Source organism: Zootoca vivipara, chromosome 1 (genome assembly GCF_963506605.1).
Source record: "Zootoca vivipara chromosome 1, rZooViv1.1, whole genome shotgun sequence".
Lineage (NCBI taxonomy): Eukaryota > Metazoa > Chordata > Lepidosauria > Squamata > Lacertidae > Zootoca > Zootoca vivipara.
Window position 1 is genome coordinate 100,112,610 of NC_083276.1, and position 24,522 is coordinate 100,137,131.

The following is a 24,522-nucleotide window of genomic DNA, read 5'->3' on the forward strand; positions in this document are numbered from 1 at the left end:
CTGGAACTGGCATTTGGAGTGGGAACATTGGATGCCACCCATTACTTTTTCTTTAACCCAATATCTCTATCAGGTCAATTTTAGACAGCTGTACACCATTGTCAGACTAATCTGATCTCATTTTTTGACAATTACAAGCCTGGTAGATGAAGGGAACGCTGTGGATGTAGCCTATCTTGATTCCAGCAAGGCCTTTGACAAGGTGCCCCATGATATTCTTGTAAAGAAGCTGGTAAAATGCGGGCTAGACAATGCTACCATTCAGTGGATATTTAGCTGGCTTACTGACCGAACCCAGAAGGTGCTCATCAATGGCTCCTCCTCATCCTGGAGAGTAGTGACTAGTGGGGTGCCACAGGGTTCTGTCTTGGGCCCAATCTTATTCAACATCTTTATCAATGACTTGGATGATGGGCTTGAGGGCATCCTGAGCATGTTTGCAGATGACACCAAATTGGGAGAGGTGGCTAATACCCCAGAGGACAGGATCACACTTCAAAATGACCTTAACAGATTAGACAACTGGGCCAAAGCAAACAAGATGAATTTTAACAAGGAGAAATGTAAAGTACTACACTTGGGCAAAAAAAAATGAAAGGCACAAATACAGGATGGGTGACACCTGGCTTGAGAGCAGTACATGTGAAAAGGATCTAGGAGTCTTGGTAGACCACAAACTTGATATGAGTCAGCAGTGTGATGCAGCAGCTAAAAAAGTCAATGCAATTCTGGACTGCATCAATAGGAGTATAGCATCTAGATCAAGGGAAGTAATAGCACCACTGTATTCTGCTCTGGTCAGACCTCACCTCGAGTACTGTGTCCAGTTCTGGGCACCACAGTTCAAAAAGGATACTGACAAGCTGGAACGTGTCCAGAAGAGGGCAACCAAAACGGTCAAAGGCCTGGAAACGATGCCTTATGAGGAACGGCTTAGGGAGCTGGGTATGTTTAGCCTGGAGAAGAGAAGGTTAAGGGGTGATATGATAGCCATGTTCAAATATATAGAGGGGGGAGAATGGTTGTTTTCTGCTGCTCCAAAGGGGCAGACACGGAGCAGTGGATTCAAACTACAAGAAAGAAGATTCCACCTAAACATTAGGAAGAACTTCCTGACAGTAAGAGCTGTTCGACAGTGGAATTTGCTACCAATGAGTGTGGTGGAGTCTCCTTCTTTGGAGGTCTTTAAGCAGAGGCTTGACAGGCATATGTCAAGAATGCTTTGATGGTGTTTCCTGCTCGGCAGGGGGTTGGACTGGATGGCCCTTGTGGTCTCTTCCAACTCTATGATTCTATGAGTTAATTTTCAATATTTCATATTGTCACACAAGTCACCTGCTAACACTGTGTGGTCCTGCATGGTGTTTACTTAAATGGGGCATCAATTCTAATGAAACTCCATGAACTGGACAACTTAAAACATAGAGCATGCATAGCACTCCTATATGTCAATGGAACCCCCGGTTACAGCAGTAAAACCGACAGCACTTCATTTTGCTTTAACACATTCAAAATTTGTTCAGTGATGAAAGGATATTCAGAACTAGTCAGATTTTTTATTCAGAAAGATAGATTTTTGATGACCCACATCTGCTCTATTAACGTTTACAGAAATTTCCTGCAGACACTGCTGAAATGAAATACTAATTTGAAATGTCAAGAACCCTCCCACCCAAACATCTAGAGAAAAGCACCCGCATGTGCTCTACAGCTGTTTTACTTTGAAATGGGGAAACCCAATGTTGCACCTCTTAAGAGGTGGGGGAGAAAAAAGTTAAGTCAAGATTCTCCCATACCTCAATTAAACTGACATGTGGCATGACATTTGAGGCATGTGCTTTCAATATACGCCTTACAAATAGACTGTAAATGCTTTCTTTCTAGAGATGATGCAAACTGCAGGTACGAAAATGGAAACACTAACCTGTGTTCTAGTTTCAATCTTGAAAGTACTTGTAGAAGTTGCAACCACATGTTTCGAGATGATTCAGAAACTCCTTACCTTAGACACTTTAAAGCATTATGTTGGATTCTGCTTGCACAAAGGAAGCATTTTCAAATTTCCAAAAAGCTCATTTGTACAAGATTCTAAATCAACAGATATTGAACTATTTAAGTAGGGTAAACTATGGAGCAGGGGGGCAGCAAACTATTTAACTTTCATCTAGTAGTTACTAATACGTCATCAGCTCACTGCCTTGCAAACAGCAAAGAGATACAATATGCTTAACAAATTTCATCTACAGGAAACAGAACCGATTTCACTTAAAATTTTGATTTTTACTCATCAGTCCTAAACCCGAGCATGGAAGTTGTTCTTCCACTCACAATAGTGGGGAAATTGTGTCAACTTGTGCCTTTATTGGCAGCCCTCCCACACCCTCACTAACATCACACCCAAATGTCCTTCAACCCCAGGAACAGATTCTCAGAAGTACAGAGGCTGTTGGAAGATAGGATGGCAAAGAAAGCCCTGTTGTGTGAACTTTTCACTCTGCTTCATTCATTAAAATAAAGTTAGGATCCAGGCTCAAGTGCTTTAAAACAGACATACTAAGTTCCGGTACATTGATTGTTTCAGCATTTAGCTAGACAGAAACACACCCATACAAATGCTGTTCATTAGATTAACACTAAGCAGTTCCACCGCACTGCATCCGTTCAGAGCAACTCCTCTGCACACCATCCTTATAAATAAGCTCAGTTATAGACATGATAATATGAGATTTTATTCATACGGACAAGCACTGAAGTCAGGCAGCAGCACGCTCTACCACAGAACGGTGGAATGCCAAGCTTACCAAAGTCTGATCTATATAGAAAAAGGAGCAAGGTACCTCTTTTTTAAAAAGTTGCTCAGAATTTAAGTACCGTACATATTTCATGGTCAAGAAATTGGGTCTCTTCATCCATATCTTCCATTTCTTTCTGTGACTACATCAACACGTAAGTTTTCAGCACCTGATTAAGTGACAGGTTTGGAGCGTTTTCAGCTACAATCGCACACAGGCTTTTGCTTCAGTCGGGAGTGCTGTAATAAGATCAACCTGAGCAGCAGGTGACCTGCCTCAGGCAGTAACCAGCATAGAAACTACAGAAAATGCATATTCAAAACATTCCGAGTTCTGTACAAATACAAAAGATAATCTGAATACATTCAATTTAGAATATTCACTAGCAGCTGCTGCCCAACAAGGTGCTGCCATGCATATTAGAACTGTAGAATCGCAAAGTTGGAAGGGACACCAAGGGTCATCTAGTCCAACCCCCAGCAATGCAGGTATCACCACTAAAGCATCCATGACAGATGGCCATCCAACCTCTGCTTAAGAACCTCCAGTGAAGGACTATTATCTACCGGCAGGAAAAGATAAAGGGTGTAGCATTACCCATGCTTTCCCAGTTTTCGTTTTTATTTAATTTTAGTTTTTTGCTTTTTTGTTGTAGCTAGCTGGTTGAGGGAGTTGCTTGTTGTTTTTGGAGTCCCCTGCTCCCCAACCTAAATAGGATTGATTGTTGTGCTTAAGAACACTTCCGTCCACTTCCATTTCAACAACATCCAAAACTGCTAACAAAGGAACTATCAAGAATGTATTATTTTTAACCCGCAAGTACAATAAAACAGTCATAAAAATAACTTAACACAGCAGACAAAAATCAAATTAAGATCAGCAGAACAGAATCAAAATTAGATACACATGTCAAAAAGTGATTCCCTCTACCTCAGGCATTCCCAACCTGAGGCCATCCAGATGTTTTGGCCTACAACTCCCATTATCCCTAGCTAACAGGACCAGTGGTCAGGGATGATGGGAATTGTAGTTCAAAACATCTGGAGGGCCGAAGGTTGGGAGTGCCTGCTCTACCTCATCTCAAATGTCCCACAAAATGGTAAGCTTTCACTTTGCTGGAAACCAAGGACTGAAGGGCCCAGGCAAATACCCAAATGGACAAAGTTCATCTAAGTGAACCTCTCATATACAGTCTGGATTATCTTTAGCATAAAATACAGTCTGGATTATCTTTAGCATAAGATTTATCTCTTTTATTTTATTTATTTTCGCAAATCACTATCAATTCCCATGTAACTCCAATGGCACCATTTCCCCCCAACACTTTTTCTGCCATGTTCAAGGAATGAAACTTTATGTGTATGCATTATCCACCATGAGGTGGATAATCGTGTCAATAACTTTGTTTAAGCACAACATTAAAACACAGTTAAATTTCATGCTGGGTGTATTTACTGAATTGGATTATTGCAATGCAAACATTCAGACAAACCACAAACACCTGTAGTTGGGGGGGGGGGTTTATATAAAAAAATCAAGCTTTCCTTGAGAAATGCTGCCTTCCATAGGTGTCCATACATAGTCAAAACTACTTTTAAAAATCAAAAATTTAAAGGTAGCTGAAAATTTGGTATAAGAAGAATATTGATGGGAACCGCAAGGGGAAATACCATATAAATATTAGCAGTATTGTCCACTGGCAGCACTTTTGTGCCTAACTTTGAAACTATTTTTGTTTTATTTGGGGAAGGTTTGGAACATCATCCTTTGGAGATCTGGGGGTGGAGGTGGGGAATGCAACTTGTGTTAGGGGAAAAGAAAAGTGTATTAGGAAATGCATGTGTGTTCCAGATGAAACAATTACTTGAACATTATTAATTGGCAATATAACATTCCCTAGATTGCATTTAGGCCATTAAAATATTAATAATCTGGAAATCATATTTTGATCATTAAAAACAGCAGACCTGTATATTTATTTATTAAGCTCCATTGCCGACTGACGTCTCTTGCTTCATTTCCAAAACCCAGAAGCTTATGCATTGTTGAAGAAACTGACATTGCCAGCAAAAGGCTGTGGCTTTCACATATGTGCCGTTCTGGACATGTGCATCTGCCTCAAAGCCAGAAGAAGAAATGGTAACTGAGCATGCAAAAGCAAATCACTCTTTTTGCCAGGGCATTCTTGCAAAATCTGCTAGAATGTATTGTAATCCAATGTTGAACCGTAGCGGTGGTTGCTTGTCAGCAATTCTAGGGTGACAATCTTAGGAAAAAGAAGTAACGAATGCAGCCAGAATTATGCAGGGCAATATACCCTGGGCTCCTCGGGGAGGAAGGGCAGGACAGAAATTTAACAATAAATTAATATTCAAAATTACCCTCTCTAGATCCTATGTGTTCCTATCCAAACACATCCATCAGGGTGGGTCACTAGAAGAAAACAAGACCCCTACTCCCTTCACAGAAATAACATTGAAGTACGAAGTACTATACCAACCACTGGTCCTGTTAGCTAGGGATCATGGGAGTTGTAAGCCAAAACATCTGGAGGGCCGCAGTTTGGGGGTGCCTGTCCTAGGGCATCAATCTTCCTAAAGTGCTGGGGTTTCCAACATGGCACCCTTAGACACCTCTATGGCCAAGATTGAAGTCCACCAGACAGGGTGATGTACAAAAAAGTTCCTTGATGCTTAGCCTGGAATACGTCCCTCAACAAGGCATTTTGATTCTGATTCATTAACAGGTGGCCAAATTGGCCCACTTCCTGCTTCATATATCACAATGGTGGGGAACCTGTGGTTCCCCATATATTTTGGGGGCAATTTCCATCAGTCTCAGTCAACATAGTCAGTGCTACAGATAACGGAAGCTGTGGTCCAACATTTGGAGGGTCACAGATTCCTCCCCGCTGACGTACCACAACAAGCACCACTTAGGCCTCTTGAAAATAGTTATTAACACGTTTTTCAAAATGCAAAACTCATTTCAACATCGGAATCCGACCCTCTGTAGCAGTTCCACAATACCTCAAGCAAATCAATACAGCGATTCTTAATATTAATTACTGGCTGAGCAAACATGACGATCCGCCATGTTTATAGGGTCAAATTTTTATCAAAAATCCTATATAGCCTATATTTCTAAAACCCAAAAAAGATCAGGAATCGGACTCTGGAGTTGAATTAATGTTAAAGATCAAAAATAAAGAAAAACTAAGAGACCAAATTACCACTGCGGGCACCAAGCCTTCGACTGGGCCTTGTCTGGCTGGCACTCTGCCCTCCCAGGCGCCCAGCAAGTCACCCCCTGTTCTCTGCAGGGACCGCCAGAGCTACAGTGCAGCAAAAGTGGCTTCTGTTGTTGACACACGGCCCGATTCCTTAAAATTGCAAAAGTTCTATAACAGAGGTCTCTCTTGACAAAGCCCCAGCTTCAGGCCCGCTGAATGCCTCAATGGTGCCTCAGAAATCCTGCAGCCCTAATCCCTTTAGCAACAAAGATCTGTTACTTTGCTTAGCATGAAGCAGGCCTCAGGGGCCTGTGTGTCGTGTGTGTGCCTTGGCCTGTAAGCCAAAAGTCTCCTGTTTACACTTTCCCTATTCCTTTTTCTAAAATGTTGTTCTGAGAGGAGCCACAAAGGGCTAGCTTTGTCCACAAGGAACAAGGGACCTCAGGAAGTCGCTCCTTCTCCGTCTGCCTACTTCAGGGCGCTGTCGCTGAAATCAGGATGCAAGATTTCTGAGATGGAATAGATCTGCTGTACGATCCACTCTTCTCTCAAATGGCCATTCTCTCCACCATCAGCCATGTTTATAGATTGGCTGGGTGCAAATGAACTGATGCTCTCAGGCTCACGAGAGGGCTTTTGATCCAGTGGGTGCCTCTGCTAATGGAAGGAGGGGAGGGATTTTTGCCAATTCCCCCTCTCCCCCCCCCCAAAAAAAACTCGGCTCCAGAGAGCTGGGAGGCAGGATAGAAAGTGGACTAGGTAGCTACAGGAGGAAGGGTGAATCAGGAAAGTAACTTCCTTTTCTCTTCCTATAGCACAGTGATGGGCAACCTTTTGAGCTTGGTGTGTCAAAATTCGCCAAAAAAACCGAGCATAACTCGGGTGGTGTGTCACTTCGAGAAAAAAAACCCATAATTTCACGATATTTGTAGTTTAAATAACAAAAATGTATAATTGTTTCCCCTTTTAAAAAAAGGAAAAGGGGGAGGGCCGCGTGTCACCGAAAATGGCTATGCGTGTCAGTGCTGACACGCGTGTCATAGGTTCGCCATCACTGCTATAGCAAGAGCCACCCACTGTCTCAAAAGCCCTTCAGTGAGTGCAAATGTACCAACAGAATCCCATGCACTGCCACAAAGACACTTGTGGATTATTATTGTTGCATTTTGAATTGTTATCCTGTTGTTTTAATGCAAGCCATCCTAGGAAACCTTGAAGGGCAGTGTATAAATAAATTCACTTAATAAATAACAAAGAAATAACAAATAAGAGATTAACAAAAAGGAACCTACACTACATGCCTCGCTTTGTGATCTCACTATATATATCTTACTAAAAACAAGTAACTGGCCTCGTTTAAACATTAAATAGGATCACTTTTTGAAAGGTTACGAACTACTTATTTTAAATAATCAAGGAGGGTTAGAAAGTAATCCACAGTAACACAAACCCCACAATAAATAAAGGTATTGAATAATATAGCTCACTCCCCCAATCAGAGCAGAGTTAACTGCATACACAGTATGGTCACCAATTTATTATGCAGAATTCTTTAAAAGCCAGAAAGTAATAAGTTACATGTTTTCGTTAAAAAACATTTGGACGTAATTTCAAAGAGGAACTTTGACATATTCAGGCAGTGTTCCTAAAGAAACTCAACGAGGCTTACTTCTACGTAAATGTGTTTAGGATCATTCAGTTAGCCAACAGTTAGTAACTCAATTTGATTGGATTGAGCAGTCTTGAACAATGGAGCAGCCAGAGAATTCCTTCATTTCTTGAGGTAGGAAATAAACCTAGTGTTACTGCTAACATTTCAAGCCCACATTTGGAAACAGCAGCTATAAAGGCATTATCAAAATACCTTAAGTTTAAACAGCTAAGACAATATGACTCCCTGGCCTTAAAAGATTTAATTATAAAATACAGGATTTACTTATATGAAAGGCAAAGGCAAAGCAATGCCCATTGCAGAATAAAAAAATAGCAAGGTCTAACATCAGTTGGTGCATGAAATACAGTAATTTCTGAAAGAAATGTTCTGTATGGTTCCATTCCAAATAACACCTTTTCCTTCCCACAGCTCTTTCCATATCTCCCTTCTAAACAGAGGCCTCTGGTTTCCCATCTTAATCCAGCTATGTGAAGATTGACAGAAGCAACTCAGTAAAGGACAGAAAGCTTTCTAAGAGGAAAATTTGAAGGAATCAGCTCTTTGTTTCTAAGGCCAGAAAATTGAGATGCCAATTACTGAACTTGTCTGGAAGTGAGGGTTTCCTACCCACAAACATCCTTTCATAAAATCATAGAATTGTAGAGTTGGAAGGGACCCACAGGATCATCTAGTCAACCCCCTTGCAATGCAGGAATATGCAGCTGTCCCATACGGGGATCAAACCTGCAACCTTGGCATTTATCAGCATCACACTCTAACCAGTAGAGCTATCTGGACTGACCCAAACCTACAGCTCCCAGTATTCCCAGTCAGTCTACCACCCAAGTACCAACCAGGCCTGACTCTGCTTAGCTTCCGAGATCAGGAAGGGGCACACTCATAACCCATTATTCCCACACTGCTAAGATTGCAGCAGTCCTTTGGGGGGGATTCCATAATCAGCAGAAGTTTCAGGAATTGGAAGTGGGCAAATGTGAAACCCCAGGAAAAATTAGTAGTACCACCATATGCTCAAGCCAATCCTAAGTCAAGTTTCACTCTGGTGCTTAAAATGGGTTGTGCTTTCACCACTTAATCACGTATTTGTAATCAGGTAAAGACAGCTGGTTAAAATTTAACAAAAACATCTGGAAATGACATGAAGTATATGCATCCCTTCTTTGCTTATTGCAGGATTCTTGGCATCCTTGCCAATATATCCGAACTAATAAATATTACACTTAAGGAAAGCAACGCTTATATGGAGATTTGATGCTAGCTGGACAACAGGCAGGAGGAAGTGGACAGGTTCAAACAGTTAGGTGTGAATGGTTCCCATAGACATTGCAAATCAAAAGCAGCATCAATCTGGAAGCTAAACATTTGGTTCTATAGCAGGAATTATTTTTTTAAAAAAAGAAAAAACTATACTTCAATTCGAAACTCATGAACACAAATACGCAGATATGTTTTTTTCCATATAAACTCCGTATCATGACACTACCCTCAAAGTCAAATAGGATCACTTTCGGGGGGGGGGGGGAGCTGTGTGGTCGAAGCCTGAAATTTTTATGTTAGAACTTGTATATTGCTCTTTCATAGCAAGTACACAAAATGACTAGGACAGAAAATTGCTCTTCTTGATTATGATGAAAAAAGTTAGTTTTGCAACACAGTTAAGAACTACAGTATAAAGGTAAAGGGACCCCTGACCATCAGGTCCAGTCGTGACAGACTCTGGGGTTGCGGCGCTCATCTTGCATTATTGGCCGAGGGAGCCGGCGTACAGCATGACAAAGCCGCTTCTGGCGAACCGGAGCAGCACACGGAAATGCCATTTACCTTCGAGCTGTAGCGGTACCTATTTATCTACTTGCACTTTGACGTGCTTTCAAACTGCTAGGTTGGCAGGAGAAGGGACAGAGCAACGGGAGCTCACCCCGTCGCAGGGATTCGAACCACCGACCTTCTGAGCTATTAGTGGTTTAGACCACCTTGGAAAGAGGCGCCATCAAAGAATACTGAGGGGGCCTGATGCGATGTCCTGATGCTCCACGCCTGGCTCCATGTTTGGCCTCAACAATGCGGGGGTCGGCTCTCTCTCTCTCAAAAAAAAGATTGTCCGAAGAGCCTCGCCACCCTGGAGCTGGTGCCTATGACTTTGGACCTTCATCATCTCATTCTGCTTCACATATAGACCACGGGGAGATATTACCGTAAGAGAATGGCTGCCAAGTGGAGGACACTTTAAACTGATGCCCGTGGTGGAGTTATGTGTGTCACAGAGACTGGAAAATATTCTTTTCGTCAACCTTAGTTTTGAAGATTGGCAGTAGCCATTATGCTGATATGGCCACCTTGGAGAACCATGTAAAGCAGTATCTGTGTGACATCATGCCCACCCCAGCAACAACTTCATTATTCAGTTAAATAAGTAGAGTTTAGCCACAGTCTAATCAGAGATCCACAAGTGCAAGTAGCAGAATCAGTTTTACGAACATTAGCAAAATGTAAAGCAAGAAGAGGAAAGCAGGATTATCGGGTGTTTAGATATCCTTTGATCTGTTAAGAAGGAATATGCAAGAGAACAAGTTTCCTAAATCTATGAAGAAACAATGAAAGCACTGGCTGTAAATAAACTCACTGTTGACACTCAGACAATTTGATAATGTAACAATCTGCATAAAGCCTGCATTTTCAAAAAATTATTATCTAAACAGAGTCCTAGTCCATTGACCAAAAGATATCAAAATTATCCCTTTATTACAAGCGATCCCAGAATCCCCCTTGAGGCTAGGGCTATCAGAAAATATTTAGCTTGTTTCCAAGCTAATATTTTTTCTTACTCCTTTCATTATGAAATTGTAACACATTTTCAATAACTTTTAGCTTTGCTAAACACAACCGCAAGTAATTTCCCAGAACTCTTGAAAAACCTGACATGTGAAATGATTCTCTCGTCAACTTGTGCATTATTAAGCTGAAAGGAGGCACGTAAGATCATTTGATCATTGAAAGCAATGGAAAAACATTGGGAGCTTCAGGACAGATGGACGAACTTCAGGTCATATAAAACATTACCAAAGCTATATTTGAAGAAAGATGTGAAAGTGCCCTGGGTAAGACTACTCCGCGTTGCTAAGGAACACTGAAGATGGATGAAATAACTTGTCTCAGTTAAACAGAGCAAACTCCAACCATTTCTTGTTTATTTCTGCAATGTTTTCTCCTACTGATTATTCATTTTAACAAGTATACAAAAGATAATCCCTCATTAAACCATTTAGACAGGGAAGAAAAGATGAACACCGTGCAAGTGGTTAAAAATAGCCAAGTTAAGGAATAAACACTCTTCTGGGAACGGGGGACGACTCAACCACCATTTTGTTAAAAATACAAAAGGTGCCGGCATTCACAAGAGACCGTGAGGATTTTGGTTAACTACTAGAAAACGCCAAAATATACATAACAATAAATGTAATATACACATTACAATACCTCTTGTATCAGTTCTATGCCAGACTAGAGAATTTGGCATTAAAAAAAATATCACGGCATAAAGAATTACTTGTGCCATGGGTTGTATAATACAGTATGGCATTTACTCTCTTCTTTTCTACACAAAGATTAGGGTAGTCTGAAACGTTAAACTGTAACATGGGCAGTGGCCTTCAGAAACTTGAAATGGAACACCCTTTGGAATGTTTTTTGTGATTTAAAATCCATCACTGCCGGTTTCATTAACAGAAAGTCTAGATTTTCAACTGGTAAATCAAGCAGACCACTGCCCTCATGTGAAGCAACCCCAACAGTACCAATGTCCCTTGACATTTTTTCTTGGTGACACTTCCAGGACACTGTGCCAACATAGCCTAAAAGTGGCGATAATTGAATTGAAATAAATAAATAAATAAGAGTGGAATGCAGAAAGTCCATTTTATTTTCAAGTAGGCAATCCTTTTTTATTTTTTACTCAAAACAAACCTAGCAGCTAAAAACACTCAAAATCAGGCCAAACAAACAAACAAACAAATTCCTGCTTTTCTGCCTTTTCCCCCCCAAAGGTGGATTATAACTGGATTTTGATAAAAACAGCTGCCCATTTCATCTCCCTTGCTGCAAATCATCAGCAGGAAAGTGACGTAAATGGCATGAAAGTTATTGGGAATGTACCGTAGCTAATAAGAAGAAACAAAAAGCTAAAATAATAATAATACTGACCAACTTTGGCTACTAATAGCAGCAGAACTTCATGTTTTAGTGGATACAGTTTTAACATTTAACTAGAGTTAAAAGTTCTAAGAAAGAAAGAAAGAAAGAAAGAAAGGCACAGACATGCAGCCAAAGACTACGCCTGTTTACTCCGAAGCAAGGCTCTCACAAAATTCAATGGGATTTACTCTTTAGTAAGTGCACACAGGATTTCAGCCAAAGCCTCTTAATGTAACTTCATATGAAGTTACATTAAGAGGCTTTGGCTGAAATCCTGTGTGTACTTGCTAAGGAGTAAACTTCATATGAACATAACCTTCAATAGAAGTTTGGACTGTTTGTTCCAAGGAAAACACAATATGATTTCTCTGTGGAATTAAAACACATTCAGAACACTGTGATGTCAGATCTACCTTAACTTCCAACCGTCCTGCTCTAGCCAGAATAGTGTCAATTTGCAAATTCAGGTCCCAAGGAAATCTCCACCCTACAATCCTCCAATTGTTTTTTTAAAGCAACTATATTTTATTCCTGCCTGTTAGTAAACATTTAAAGCCAGAGAGTCAGCATCACGACAAATCTGCCTGTCGAAAGTTGTATCTAGATCTCTGTAATCTTCATATTATTTCCTTATAGGGCTCTAAAAAACAATTTTAGAGGGTCACGTAAACAACTATACACGGAGGCAAACAAAGAAACTCAACATAAACCATTAAGTTCAAGTGCTGTGCTGATTCCCAACCACCCCATACAAAAAAAAAAAACCCACACAACCAGATGCTTTTACTTTTGGCTGGTTCCAGACCGCTGAAATTAAGGGAAGGAGAACACCAGGAAAAGAGGAGGAGAAACAGGCTAATGGGCTGCCTGTTGAAGGAGAGCCAAATGGAGAAGGAGCAGAGGCAAGGAAAGAACTTGGTTCATCCTTCTACCCACTCCTCTAATTTACTGCTAGACTGCATCAATAAATTAGCATCAGAGGGGCACAGGGGGCAACATGGTGCTGAGGGCAACATGCCCAGGGTCCCCTCAAACCTGGCCGCATCTCCATTTGTGGGGCAAAAGGTATCTTTCGTATCCTGCACCCTTCTGGTATAAAAGAATCTATTTAGCTGCAAACAGGTAGGTTTTTAATTATTAAAGCAAGCAATTAGTATGTGTTTTTATGAAATATACTAATTGGAAAATATGAATATTGATCTAAACCAAGAAAAGGGCCAATGCATTTGGTTTTGGTTTTTTCGGCCACCCGATAGCCATGTTCTCAGGGCAGCTTATAGAAAAGCTTCACAATCAACTCTGGGTACACTTGGCAAATAGGTTTGCCCTGAAGAAGGGATTTACAGCCTCAAATACACTGAAACATTCAACACTTTGTTCAATAAATCTGTGATGAAGATTGACAAACATACCAGTCTTAAAAACATCAGCGCTTGCCTGTCTGCCTGCTGCACTAAGGAAGCATCAACGATTGCAATACTGTACAAAATGGCATGTCCTATCACTGGTCGTAATACCCTGGAGGCTACTGTGACCTCCTAAAATATTGTGCATTGTTTTAACATTTTTAAGGATGTTTTTAAGCACAAACTATTAAGGAATCAAGGGCAGACACATGTAAATTGGCTGCCAAGGTCACACAATCTCAAAGTGAGTGAATGATTATATTTCTTAACCATCCTAAACAACTCCATTACAAATGTGTCCAGTCCAGTTCTGAGAACACCAAACATTCAAATAGTCTCCTAATTTGCAGTTTTTGCAGTTAAACATCTAACACGGCCATCTGTTTTACAAGGAGCCTGAAGATTAAATTTTAAAAGAAAGCTAATAGTTTTATGCAGAAGTGAGACTAATTTTTAAAGCATTGCCAGCAACAATGATCAGGGCCATGTAACCCTGCAACTATAAATCATATCCAAAAACAAAAGGAATTTATGACAACAGAAGCATTTTGTTCCTTTAAAGGGGAGGAGGGAGGTTAAGTGCAAGATCAAGACAGGAAATTGTTCTTGTTAAGCTGAAAGATCATGTAATTGTTTATTTGGGAAAACTCTGATTTACCTTAAACTATGCGCAAGGTTGGAATGAGAAGGTCACTGTGTATTAAATTGCAGTCCAGTAGACAACCAAGGTCAAAGGCAAATTTTCTGAAAGTTTATATTAGAAAGACCTCAAGCTTTTGTATTCACAAAATATGGCCAAGATTTCCCCTTGGGGCATCCAACTCCACAGCATATAAACCATATATAACAAACCCTGCAAGCCACAGAGAGTGTTGAAGGATATTAATTTAGAGATTTTTACATGTTGTTGGGTCAAAACAGCAAAGCAAGGTTGCTTTAAATCTTCCAATAGAGCCCTTGGTGGGGTCCAAACAGCGTACTGGACTTTGACCTGGAAAACTGTGTTGATGGGCCAAGTTCAGACACTTTCTGGGTGGCCTTGAGCAAATCACTGCCTCAAAAACTCCGCTTCCCTAGGAAAAACAAAACAAAACAATGATCTCCCTTATGGCATTTGTTAGAAGAAGACAAAAGGTGGAGTTCTACAAGCTTTTCACCCTCTGGAAGCAGTTCATCGCCTCCAAATTACATCAGTGTGTTAACGTAAAGCTTCAGAAAGTAGAGGATCCCGAACTAAAAGATTTGTATCTCCCTTTCCTAGCTTACAACTTTGTACAAAGTTATATATACATAATGTATATATAATCTCTTTTTTTCAGACTAGCAGTCAGAAGATGCAATGTTGAAAATGTAAAGCAATCCGTGTCAGTCTGTTGGATATTCACACATTTATTTTTATTTTCACATCTCATCCACAGCAATATGGTTAAGGTGTATATTTAAGACATTTACTTTTGAGACATATCTACCAAGGCAACACTAAAAGTTCTGTACTTATAGCAGTAAAGCTGCGTTATAAATGCATTCACAGTCTTATTGTGGTTTCTGGAGGCCTCCATGTTAAGAATCTAGAAACCAAAGAATGAACCAACTTCTCCTCAAGGTGAAAATCAATTGAAGTATCAGAAAGCACTGCACTGGCAACGACACAGGTTCCTGACAGTCCTAAACTCAGGTTTAAATGTGAGATGCTATCTTGGAAAACATGTGGTTCCAACCCATAGCAAACTGGAGGAGAGGTTTAAACCACACCTATGAATTCTCCTTTGCAAATACCCCTCTGAGCCGGTTTTCCCCAACCTATCTTAACATTCAGGTGTGGAACCCACTAGGGAAATACGCAACAAATGTCCTCTGCAAATATCTCCACAGCTCTGCATTAGGATGATGTCTCATTCCTGGACATGTACCGGGCAAATATTGGGAACCTTGAGAAGAGGTGATCATCATGCCCTCTTGGATTTCATGATACAGAGGAAAGGGAGAGTGTAGTCAGACATGCACTCTGGACTTTAAGGCGGCAGATTTCAAAAAGCTGAAGGAACTACTAAGTGAGATCCCTTGGTCAGAAATATGCAAAGAGAGGGGAGTCCAAGAAGGATGAGAGTTTCTTATAGGTGAAATACTGAAACCCCCAAACCAGAAAATTCCAACTAGAAAAGCAGGAGGCATCTAAGGAAACTGGTGTGGAGTTTACAGATGAGCTGAGATTAAGAAGGGCGTGTATTTTTTAAAAATGGAAGAAAGTGGGAATCACAAAGGAAAAGGATGCACGAGTAACCAACAGTTGCAGGGAGAAGGTCAAGCATCCCAAAGTTCAGAATGAGCTCAGGCTTGAAAGAGAGGTTAAAAATAATTTTTAAAGGTTTCTTCAGCTATGTTTGAAGCAAAAGGAAGAACAAGCAAGTAGTAAGTCCTCTGCATGGAGAAGACAGAGGAGTGTTACTGGATGACAGAGAGAAGGTGGAACTGCTCAGCACCTGCTTTGCCTCTGTCTTCATCCAAAACAAAAGCGGTGCCCAAGCTGGTGAAAGCACAATAAATGATGCAAGGAGGGAACTACAGCCAAAGATGGGGGGAAAGTGGTAAGAGAACACCAAGCTACTTTAAAGGAATTCAAATCTCCAAGACCCCTGATGGCATGCACCCAAGGGCTTACAAATGAGCTTGATCAGTTGGCATAGCATGAGCCTCTTAATCGCAGGGTCATGGGTTCAAGTCCCAAATTAGGCAGAAGATTCCTGCATTGCAGGGAGTTGGACTAGATGACCCTTGGGATCCCTTCCACCTCTACAATTCTATTATTCCTCCCTTGCAACTTCAATTCTGTCACTCCCATTCTGCATAACCACTTTAATATTATGTGTAGTAACCCACTACGTAACCAATCCTATGCGTCCATTTACAACAATCTTGTCCATATTAAACATCTCAAATCAGGCTGCTAGTATTAGGACATTAGGGCATGTGTAGTATTTGATTTTGCATACGTATGCAAACAAATTACATCTCACTAGATAAGATGCAATACAAAATTAAAACATTTAATTCACCACATTTTAAATGAAATCTTCACCCAAGGTAAATTCCCTACTGGTAGTTCCTTTCGGTCTCATTTATGTATGCCTATTACAAATTATACTTCAAGGCAAATAAATCCATCATTGTCATAAATACTCTTCAAAACAGCTAAGCATCCAGTCATTTCTATCATGCCAGGCTCCAACAGGTTTCCAGAAGAGGCTGGAAACAGTGTATAAACAACAGCTCAGCAATTCTGAAAGTTCAGCCACATAACATTTATAGGTGGGCAGCTCTTCTGTTCATGGGGAGTAGGTGGCCTAGTTGTTGTGTCTCAAATCTGTCAGGGCCCAAACAGAAGCAAGTCTGTTTACTTTCTATTAGCAAACTACCAAGATCTGAAGTCAGTGGTATTCTGAACTCCCTTCTCGGCAGCAGATGCACAAATAAACGCAACAAAATCTTTTTGAACTGTATGCTTGGGCATGAACTGAGGCACGAAAACCACAGGAAAGTGCCTGACTCAAACGTCCTCTGGAGAGACATCAGCCCAGAAGCAGCATACAATATATCTTGACATTGTGCTGCTGGTGCAAAGCATGAGCAGTCAACACTTCAGCCTAAGAACTGTATTTCATAACAGGGCCCCCCCACACGTGAAAACATCTCGTCGCTTTTCTTGTTTTCCTAGAAACACATTGTTCTTGTTCAATAGGCTTTCCTGGACAGTATACAGTGGTACCTCGGGTTAGACCAAATGAGATGAGAAAGAGCAATTGTACAACAGTTGCAGAAACGTCTTCTGCAAGTCACACGCAAGTAGTAAGGGGGAACATGACATGGGTGGCAACGGTGACAGCAGTGCCAAGCCTACTCCCATGCTCATCATGGGATCTGACACCTTCCATGTGCAGCATAAACATGAAACAGTAGAATTAAAAACTTGGCAGAGCACAGGATACCTACTAGGAATAGGATACGACATTGCACTGATTCAGCAGCAGTTTAGGACTGTAATTCAAGTTTCCAGCTCAGGCCACGGTCAACTTCTTAAAATTAAGAGGGTTTTTTTGCACACAAAAAAACTTTAAAAATTAAGCTCATACCAATCATTCTCAGGTTGCACTGAACAGCAATTTTTCTGAAGTATATAAAACTTTCAGTAGGCACTCTAAAACGGGACTTCTAGCTAACGTGTGTACATTATTCTAAATCCCAAGAGGTTATTAAAAGTTTTATATTTAAAATTCTAGGGGGAGTAAAAATTAAAAATTGCACAAGAATCCTTACCAACACCAATTGGTGTCCAGACTGGGTGCCAAACTGGTAAACATACAATTGTGATTAAATCGCAAACTGAAATGGAACATATTGAAATGTTCTCATTGTGCTTTTCCAAACTAGCTAAAATTATGCCGGCACGTGAAAATATACTTTCTCCCCTCCACACAGTATTTTATCAAGCCTAAGCTTCTAAGGGAAGAAATGTACATTAGAAGTGAGGAGGAAGAATTGGGTAGAATTCATTCCACTTCATGTCTTAAAAGCTCTAATTAAAATTCAATATTGCACTTTACATATGGGTTCTTATATGAAACTCCTGCCATGGCTAAGGCTTAAGGTTAACCAGGTTAATAGAGTCCAATAAAACAGCTCTATTGAATTATACCAAGCCACTGAAATACACTAGGCTGCAATCTGCTTCTCCTTTATTCTTGACCACTGCGCTAAGATCGAAGCCAACAATGTGTGGTTAGCATCCAAGAACTATTTATGTGCAGGATAGAAACTTCCAAACGCCACCCCTCTTCCCTTGAAGAAAGTGCATATATTTACACCTCAAATATTTCCCTCCAGTCTGCTATTCCCATTGTCACAGTGTTATGTGTTAACAGATCTGTGCACACTTGCCAAATATCACTCAGTTGAAACAGAGACACTCCCCTCAATATGGATTCATTTTAAGAGGGTTTTTTTTTTACTTGTATGGCCAAAGCTAGCTGATTTATGTCCAGTTGCACAACCATGTGCACATGATTATAGCCTGCAGACGACTGAGGAATGACATGGTAGTACTCCTCAAATACCTGAAGGCTGTCAAATAAAAGAGGGCAAGCCCTTGTTCTCGGATGCTCCAGACGGCAGAACAAGATCTACAGGGGTTTGAGTTACAAGGGGGTAGGGCTTTGGTTAAGCATCAATAGAAACAACCTGACACTTATAGCAATTCAGTAATGGCACCAATTACCTAGAGGAGTGGTGGGTTCCTCTGCGTTTGAGGTTTTCAAGCAACTCCTCATTCATCCCAAGTTGTGAACAGAACCTCCACCTGCACTACTTGAATGTATGTGGGATCTCTCTACGCATTTTGTATTGTCCCAGGTCTACGCATAGGTCTGTTATAGTTGTGTAGGAATACTGTACATGGATGGGAGGTGTGTTTATAGTCCTACTCCTAGGCATGAATACATCTTATGTCAAATGAGCAGGGCTTCTACTGCTGTTCCATTTCCGTTTGGGTCAGCAACCTCTTAGTTCTCACTCTGAATGCCATTTCCTTTGTGTCATAAGATACACAACAGGATATTCTCCAAAGTAACACACACAATAGCTATTTCTGAAGGCCCACTAATATTTATTACCTGCCCAACAACATGCATCCACATAAATTTACATAAAATAAAAAAATTCCTTCCAGTAGCACCTTAGAGACCAACTAAGTTTGTCATTGGTATGAGCTTTCGTGTGCATGCACACTTTTCAGATACACTGAAACAGAAGTCACCAGACCCTTATATATAGTGAGAGGGTGGGGCCTTTAAGAAAGAAAGCAGCATTCAAACCTCTGAATCAGGATGCCTCAACGTAGAATATTGTGGCTATGGAATCAATGGGTCTGTGCATTTGCTATTTGCTGAAAAATGGCACTGGGACTGTGCCAACAAACTTTAAACTTGCAAGTTGCCTGTGTACTTTACCCACCTCCCAGTTCCACTATCAGCAACTTTGTTGTGCTGAGTTGCAAACCAGCAATCACATTTCTGCTCCGCTACATGCAAAATGCTGAATATTCAACCACCATACCCAAGCAGACCAGGTTTTGTCTCATGTATCAGTTCCTGAAGAAATGGAATCTTTTAGAATTCAACTCTATGACACCATTTTGGGCTGGTCTACAGAGGTTCTGCATTCTGTCTACAGGAATCTTTGCCTACTACTAACTGGTAAAAGGAGAATCTCCATAAATTTAGAAAACAGAAACCTTCAGCAAATGCCCCTTTAATACTGTATGTCCTAAGGAACCCCAGCATGAGAAAGGTTGGGGCAGCAGTGTTTGATTTATTCTACTACATAAACAGTAAGCAGGAAGCTGCCTTAACATCCCAGACTATTTCTCAAGCTCAGCAAGCACTTTGACTGGCTCCTGCTTTTCAGAGTCTTATTCGGGTCTTACTCATCACCCACTACTACCTGATCCTTCTAACTGGAGATACCTGGGGTTGAACTTTAGACCAGAATCAAGCAGAGAGTGAGCCAGGAGGGCCATTGGTCTAGGCCTCAAGCTCAAAGGAGAACTCACATTTAGACACTTGTTAATTTTTTGGCATTTGAGAAGTTTTGCGACTATGCACATCACACTAAAATGTGACACCCACTCTCAGCTTAGAGCTGATTTTTTTTTAGCAAGTAAGAGATGTGATTTGGTAAAGTGTGTGTATGTGCGTTTGTCAACGGACACAGATTTTGTCATTTTAGTAAAAATGTATCAGTTCTGACAGCACAAGATTGGACAGCCATGAATGTGTGTCTTCAGATTAGCTGATTATATAAATAACCCACTCACTCCTTTTGGGAAACTTACTTTTGTGTCTCCTATTATTATTATTATTTATTATTATTATTATTATTACTACTATAATAATAATTATGTCTACTACTACTAGGGGCCTAAGAAGCTGGAAGCTGCCCAGCCCTCTATGGATCTGCAAGAGGGTCTATGTGGACCCTTCATACAAAGCAGGTGCTCTCCCACTCAAGCTACTCTCCCTCCCCATAAAAACTCACCACTGCTTTCCACTGCGGAGGTTTATTGTCCTTCAAAGCCCACCCCCTCGCAGTGCTTTTTATTTCTAAAATGAGCGATTAAACCTCGAGCTTGCCAGGAAGCCTCGCCCCTCTGACCCAGAAGCTACTAAATCGCAGTATGTGGGTGTTGGTGCTTAACACGGGAAAGCACTCTGCACGTGCTCCGGAACGCTCTTTTCTTTCTTGCAACTTAAGCCTGCTTCATCGCCGAATGCAAACGTCCGCGCCTCGAAGCCCACGAAGAGGCAGCGCCCGGCAAGGGGCAGAGGAGTGGGGTTATTCGGGGAGGGAGCTTGGCTTGGAAGCCTCCCGGGCGGGCGCTCCGTCGACCTCGGATGTTGGGCCAGCCAGTAACTACTGGGCCCGACGACAGGGGTCCCTGCAGGTCTTGGCAGAGGAGAGGCGCCTCCGGGGAGACTCGCGTTTCCCCCCGCTCCGCCTCCTTCCCTCGCTCTCCTTTCATATGCATATTCGCCAGCGCCGAGGGGGCCGCCTCTCGCCTCTCACGCGGAGCGCCCAAGCAACGTGCCCCCGCCTCCAGCCCGTCCCTCCCTCGCGTCCTCCCCGGCCAGCCTCGCCAAGGCGGCTCTTTGCAGCTTGAGCGCCTCGCCGCCCGTCGGCCTGCGCGCGCCCTGGGCCCGCTGCTCTGGTCTTCTCGCCTGCCCGCCTTGCTCTGTGGAGCTACGGCGCCGAGGCGGCCAACGCGCCCGGCGCCCTTCCCCTTCCCGCCCAGCTCGACTCTTCGCGCCGCGGCCTTGGCTCTTCACCCCACCCAGAGGTGGGGGGAAACTCACCTCCTCCTTGTTGGTCCCCTCCTGGAGGCCGGCGGCAGCAGCAACGCGCGGCCTCCCCGGCTCCGCCTCCCGCTCGCTCGCTCTCCGCCCCGACGCGGAAGGGAGGAAGAGCCGGCCCGGGCGAAGCGGCAGCTGCAGCTTGGCTTCTCTTCTCCCTTTTACGCGCGGCGCCTCGGTGCAACCCGCGTTGCAGGTGCGCCGGCGCGTTGGCCCCGGCTTGCCTTCTCCAGTGCACCCAGCCGCGCTTACTCAGAAGTAAGCCCCGTTGGCTTCAGCGGGGTTTACTTCCAAGTAAGTAGGTTTAGGACAGACTTCGTTGGGCATATTTGGTAGAGGGACGTGGACTGGAGAGGGGCACCGTATATTTTAGAACTATCCCACGGCCACACCTTTACTGATCCGCTCCATGGGGCTTCCTGTGTAAGATCACAGCCCAAGCGGGCTTATTCACGGCAAGGCATCTACACGATCCCTTCGTGTTAATGAAACAGGGCGCGCCAAACCGGGCTTTGCTTTTGTCATCGCCGCTAATCCGTACATAGAGCACATAAGTCTTCAGCATCAATGAACATTCATTCAGAGAGCGATCTCCCCACCCCGCTCCCCAGGGAACCCCCAGAATCTTCAAAAGTACACCCATCCTTTAAGGACACCTGCATGCATCTCCACAAGGCAGAGCCATAGCTCAGTTGGTAGAGCATCAGTTTTGCATGCAAAAGGCCCCAGGTTTAATCTTGAGATCACCAGGTAAAGCTGGGAATGTGCCCTGTCTGAAATCCTGGAAAGCCACTACCGGTCAGCATAGACCAGTGGTTCCCAATTGGTGGTCGGGGACCCCAGGGGGTCTGCATAACCCACCACGGGAGTCCGTGACACCATTCACGTACCAAAAGCTACCACAGAGATATCAAAATTAGGGGGTCCATGACTTGGCTGTGTGGTTCACACAAAAAGCTATTTTAAAATACTCCCACTGGAACAGAGAAAAGCCTATAGATAAAGATCTATGAACAAATTTACTTTTATTGTCACCTGGTATTGGGCAGCAGTGTGTCCACCCTACCCCAATAACCCTGAAAAGATGGCAAAAAAGAGTTTCTGCTCTTCCTAACTCTGTTTCTAGGTAATGTAAAACATTCCTTATTCTGTTTTTTGCAAACCCTGCTAATTCGAATTCCTAAGTGAATCTAGTGGTACCTTGGTTTAAGAACAGCTTAGTTTATGAATAACTAAGAACGCTGCAAACCTGGAAGTAGGTGTTTTCGTTTGTGAACTTTGCCTTGGAATAAGAACATGTTTCGCTACCTGTTGAGTGTGTTCCATTTGTAAATTGAGTCCCCCGCTGCTATGGGAAAGCACGCCTTCGTTTAAGAACACTTTGGTTTAAGAATGAACTCCCGGAACGGGTTAAGTTCGTAAACCAAGGTACCACTGTGCTTTGGGTGACATTCAACTAAGTTTTACTCAAAGTAAACCCATTGAAACTCATGAACCTAACTTAAGTCATGTTCATTAACTTCAATGAGTCTGCTCTGAGTAAAGCTTATTTGAATGCCACCATTGTTGTTGTTGTTTAGTCATGTCCGACTCTTTAGTCGTGCCACCATAGGTTATTACAAATTACTGAAAACATTATGACACCATAAGGAACAGAAAATTGATTCTGGTGTGGCATAAACATTTGTGGGCTAGCTGAAGCCCATCAGGTACATTTAGTAAACACTAGAGATGCATGTTTGACCACTGCAGAAAGCAAAAACAGATTGTAAAAAGGGAACCATGGGTAGTTGTGGAAGGTAAATGTCACAAATAATGTATTTCATAAAAATTATACATCCAGAATATTATATTTTTGCATATATTACTGTGGTACTATAAGGAAACAAACCACCTCAAACTCTTTCCCCACCTCCCTTTGATTGGCTCAAGAAGCTGCTTGTTCATTATTCCTCCTCTTGCTCCTGTGCTTCTCTGCTTCCCACTGTCCTCTGCAAGCGGAAGCACCCAAATATCACAAGATTGGGAGTTCTTGCAAGTTTTTAAGTGGAAGCAGGAAGTATTGAATAATTGTATGAAAATAATATATTGTATTCACAGTATATAGCCCTTTTCAACCATCCATTATAAAAATCTTTAAGCTTTCTTTATACTGTTTACACCACTGGAAAGCCAGATGTTGGATGCAGTCCTCCAGAGGAAATTCTGTATACTTTCATCCCATTAATATATACGACACAGATGCTTTTCAGTGTCCCTAACTTTATTTGAAATGTGTCCACAGAATAAAGTGAAAAGTATCACACAATCCTGGTCCTAACTTCTGAATTGGTCAAATAAACTTTTGTGGGATGTGTGTGTGTTTTGTTTAGTGGTGTGTGTGTGTTTTGCAGAGCTTACTGGTGGTAAGTATAAAACAGGCAAATCCCCAAGTTAGTTTTTTCCTTTCTTTGTTTCTTTTCGGCTTAATCAGAAAATGTTTCTTAATTTATAATTCCTCACTTGAAATACCTTTCCCCTCATTCTAAGAGGCCTAGTAGCTACAGCCCCCATGAAAACTCAACTTCAAGCCATTCAAGTGAGAACAGTTTGCAGCCATAAGGCTTGATACAATACCACTTTCTAATTGGCCATCAGGCTGCGGACAGATATTGTAACAGTTTCTTTAGAATATTTTTCTACTTCTGTTAATTTGCATACCAATGAAATAAAAAAGAGCACTTCCTGCCAGTAATTAGTTAGACCCCTGCATTTAAAGAAAGCAAAAGGCCTCAGCATTATGGCAGAGGGATGGTACCAAGGAAGCTGCAGAAAGGAGTCACTCCTCTTTACGCTCAGAAAGTGCTTTTGATTTAAGAGTTTCAGGCTGGCAACATTTTACCACTGTGTGACAGGGATTAAAAGCTTTCCTGGTCTAATAGGGTTCCCTCTAATGAGTGCTTTCATTACTTCTTTCTTCATGGCAAATCACCGGATCTGTCCTAGATCTAGCCATGCTGTTCTGGAGATGGGTGTATGACAGTAGCAATGACAGTAGAGGAGGAGTGAGATGGACTAAAGTATAGGAGTTCAATTATTTTTTGGTCTTCTTGGCAGCGTGTTGGAACATTTCGTCCACATGCCACACGGGACTTCACGGTCCAATCACTTACCATATGAAGGGCCACACCATTAAGACTTTCTCCGCTGGTCCTGAACAGTCCTCATGAGTCTTCCCTTGCTGTTGTTCCTTATTTCCTTCTGTTTTCCCTGCTTGCTGTGGCTCCCCTGGTGCCATTGGTTGATCTACTCAGATGTTCTACAACAGCCCATATTGGCAAGCAAGTTG

The 24,522-nt window shown here is 42.1% G+C and overlaps 1 protein-coding gene across 1 annotated transcript in view; it reads right to left on the reverse strand.

The window, feature by feature from the left end:
* GTDC1 (glycosyltransferase like domain containing 1) overlaps nt 1-21,252 on the reverse strand; it is a 340,919-nt gene extending 319,667 nt beyond the window's left edge. The window contains exon 1 of the mRNA XM_035130918.2: nt 21,198-21,252. The gene's annotated coding sequence lies outside the window, so the exon portion shown is untranslated. The remainder of the gene's footprint in view (nt 1-21,197) is intronic.
* Between the last annotated feature and the right edge of the window lie 3,270 nt (nt 21,253-24,522).